This window comes from Belonocnema kinseyi, chromosome 3 (assembly GCF_010883055.1).
Source record: "Belonocnema kinseyi isolate 2016_QV_RU_SX_M_011 chromosome 3, B_treatae_v1, whole genome shotgun sequence".
In the NCBI taxonomy this organism is placed as follows: Eukaryota; Metazoa; Arthropoda; class Insecta; order Hymenoptera; family Cynipidae; genus Belonocnema; species Belonocnema kinseyi.
Window position 1 is genome coordinate 52,018,362 of NC_046659.1, and position 4,202 is coordinate 52,022,563.

General features: G+C 36.4%; 1 protein-coding gene across 1 annotated transcript in view; it reads left to right on the forward strand.

The window, feature by feature from the left end:
* LOC117169823 overlaps positions 1–4,202 on the forward strand; it is a 29,704-nt gene that overhangs the window by 4,982 nt on the left and 20,520 nt on the right. The window lies entirely within an intron of this gene.

Genomic DNA, 4,202 nt, shown 5'->3' on the forward strand with positions numbered 1-4,202 from the left:
CCGTGGAGTGCAATGTAGTCACGAGTAGAATCACTGATCGGCCAGGTAGCTGGGTCATTAGAGAGAAAACTTTTGGTTTCATCGTCTTCTTTTTCAATGCGTTGCTTTATATCGCTAGTATCTCGATTTGCGATGAAATCATGATCAACCGATGTGATATTGTTGTCTATACAGAAAAACAATCCAAATTATATTATTGACATTATAAAAAAATTACAAATTAGAGAGCTCAATTTTGCATTAAAACAAATATTACAAAGAATTGTAATTAAAAAAAACAGCCTATCGTGACAAAATTTAATAAAGGCAAATGCCCCAGTAATCGATCAAAATTAATTTTTTAATTTTCTTTCACCTATATAAATTATACTAAGAAGTGATCGTTTACTAGGCTAAGATGTTTAAATGAATGACAAAAATAATTTGATCATGTTCAGGTCACTACCTATAGTTTCAGCTGCAGTCACGTCATTTGCTGTAGTTGTACTATCTAGTGTATGGAGCTCATTTCTATGATAAATAATACATAATTGCGATTATAGCTTGCACAAGAGAAGAAAAGTTTACAAATAATAAATAATTGGCTATAGAATTGTGTATAAGTTACCTTTCGAGGTTGTTTTTGTCGAAAGGCTTTCGAGGTTAGTGGAGTCACACTGTTTTTCTTTTTTCTTGACAAAACTATCAAGTTTCGCAGATTTCGTAATAACATCTTCCAATTTCCGCTTTTTTTCGGCCACCTTTTTTCTGTATTCATATCCACTCAAGCCTCTATGAGTTAATAGCGATTATGATGGGTGCGCAGGCCAATATAAAAAGCTAGCAAACTGTGCAAATTTTGCACTCATTATTACATTACGAATTTACGACTTGGAACTTGCGACCCAAGAATAAAAAGTCATCGTAATCTAATTGAAAACGCCCAAGGAATGGTTGATAAATATTTAACCAATTTGCCTTGTCTATCGAGACACTAACGTTCTAATCGACTAATTGGAACAATGAGTCGCTTAATCGAAATTAGTGTTTTTATTCCCTTCATTCAATCACTAATTATCCCATTAATGTTTCTCTGATTGTTGCGAGGATCGCTTAGGTACTTTAATTATTTTTCACATCTAGTCTTAAATAGCAAGTTTGAGGAATGTAAGAGATTTTTCATTAAATCAAAAACAAATATTTCGAAGCATCCTAAATTCATAATTTGCTACTAAAGGCTGGTGACCTTCTCAGCATGAAAACAAAACCACAAACCCAAGACGACTCTCCCGGTTCCAGTTCTACCTCCCCCTCTCCCAACCCTCCCTTATTAACTGAAGTTTTTGGTGGGACTGACGTTAGAACTACAATCTCCACCATATGAAGATTTGATACTTAACTTTGACATGATTTCGACTCAGAAAATAAACTTATTGCATAAAGGTGTTAGTTGGGCGTATAATCTAAACAATGAATAATACAAACTACAAAATAGCCTCGGAAAGGCCTGGAACTTTTATTAACAAAAGGCATGCACACGGAAAATCTAAAGGTCATGTTTCAGGCGACGAATGGAGACTTTGTGTTTGGAATGCTAGGGGAGTAAATGATCTCAAGGTAAACGAATTGCGTGAAACTATGGACGTGAAGAAACTAGACATTTTATGTGTGCCTGAAACAAAGAAAAAGGGATGCAAAACCAAAGACATAAAAAACGGCATGTTCAAAGGCGGATTTGAAATATGGTCAGGAGTAAACAGTGAATCACATGATTTTAAATGAAAGAACAAAGCAGCATCTCGGAGACCATGGTTTCGTATCTCCCAGACTGCTGTGGGCTAGAATGAAAGTAGGAATCAGAAGACTATTTATCATAGCATGCTACGCGCTAGTTGATAGTGACCCTAGAGAAGTAAAAGACGCCTTCTGGGACACTTTAAATGACACAATAAACATTTGCGAACATGGGGAAAGAATGATTCTACTAGGAGACATGAACGGTTAAGTGGGCATCCAAAATCAGGATACAGAAAGAGTATTAGGTAATTTTGGGGATCCAAGAACAAACTATAACGCAGATAAATTTGTTGGTCTATGCTTAGAAAGGGGTCTGTTTATTACAAATACTTGGTTTAGACATAAAATTATCCACATGTACACCTGGTCTAAAGGAAATAACCGCAGTATAATTGACTTTATTGTTGCGGATGAAAGACTGAGAGAGTTAGTAAAAGATACAAGAGTCATGAGGGGTCCTGAATGCAATACTGATCATTACCTTCTGATCTCAAAAATTAACTTAGGTCGGGGATGGAGAAAAAAGAGAACCAAGAAAGCAAAACAGACGCGAATCAAAATTGAGAACCTACAGAAACCGGATGTGCGAATAGATTTCCAAAATAAGATAATCGAAAGCATAGATAGGGCAACATGGGAGGACCGTATAAAAAACAAAGATATAGAGGGTGTCTGGACAACGTTACGGGATATCCTTGTTAGATGTACGATCGAAGTGTGTGGTACCGCAGTTGTTGGAAGAATGTCTGGTGATGCGTGGTGGAATGATGAAATTCAGGCTGCCTAAAAAGCAAAGAGAGAAGCGTACAAGAGATCTTTGAACACCGCAGGTCTTAGCAATGAGGAAAGAAATAGACGTAGAAATGATTATAGACGCGAAAACAGGATACTCAAACGATAAGTTAAAGAAAGTAAAGATACAATTAGAGAAGAAGAAGAGATGAAAATACAAATCGACTTTGAAGAGAGCAGGAAACTACTTTATAAAAAATGAAAGCAAACAAAAGTACAAAATTTGTCAACATGAGAAATAGTAGGCGGGAAATGGTATATGATGCAGGCGGAATACTAGAGGCTTTCAGAGACTATTTTAGAAGACAATTCGGAGAGAAGCTATAGGATACCACAACTGCGATGTTGAACACGATGCGATGGAAAACTCAATTGAAAAAGTCTGTGTCACTGAGGTTAGGGATATAATTAAGAGCTTGAAAAACGGTAAGGCTGCCGGGGTAGTCGGTATTAACGCTGAAATGCTTAAACACGGTGGCGCGTGCATGCCACATAGACTGTGCGTATTGATAAATTTATGTTTCCAGATGGGAGACGTCCCAGACGATTGGAAAAAAAGCGATTATCGTACCAATATACAAGAGAAAGAGAGATAAAAGCGAGTGCAATAATTACAGAGGGATTAGCTTATTAAGCACCGTAAGTAAAATATATTCAAAAATACTTATTCGTAGGGTAATGAAAATAATAGAAGCAAAGATTTGGGAAGTCCAAAGTGAGTTTATGTCAGGAAGGTCATGTACGGATCAAATATTTAGCTTAAGGCAAATAACAGAAAAAAGTTTGAGAGTAGAAAAAAAAGTTGTCTGTGCATTTGTTGACCTAGAAAAAGCTTTTGACAAGGTAGATAGAAGTAAACTTTGGGAAGTCCTGAAAGAGTATGGAGTCAATAAATGGCTCCTACAAGCTATAAAAACCATATATACAGGTAGCAAACCGAGTATAAGAGTGAATGGGAAACTGAGTGACTGTTTCGATATTATTCAAGTAGTTAGACAAGGATGCGTTATGTCTTCATGGTTATTCATATTATTTATGGACAAGTGTTTAAGCATGGCTCTCTTCAACGAAGAGGGTGTGGATCTCGAAACAGTAAGGGTACGAGGATTAGCGTTCGCAGATGATAAGGTTGTTATGGCAGAGTCTATCGTAGACTTACGAAGAATGTTGAATAAACTAGATGCAAGCATGAAGAGCATGGGCCTCAAAATGAACGCAAATAAAGCAAAAACTATGGTGTTCGAAGGAAAGAGTGAGAAAACACTATGCAATATTTTATTAAATGATGCGAAAATTGAACAAGTTGATAAGCTCGTATACCTTGGTAGCTTATTTACTAGGGACGGAAAAATAGGTGAAGAGTTAGATAGACGCATAAACGAAGGTAAGAAGTTTATTGGTAGAGCAGGTCCCTTTATCAGAAGTAAAAATATATCAAATATAGCTAAAATGGCAATACATAATTCTATATTTGTACCGACTGTACTATACGGTAGCGAGAGATGGACTTATCAAGAAAAAGATAAGAGTAAAATTAAGGCAATTGACATGAGATTCATGCGCATAATATGCGGGAAAACCCTGATGGACAAAGTAAGTAACGAGATAATTCTAAAAGAATGTGGTGCAGAAGA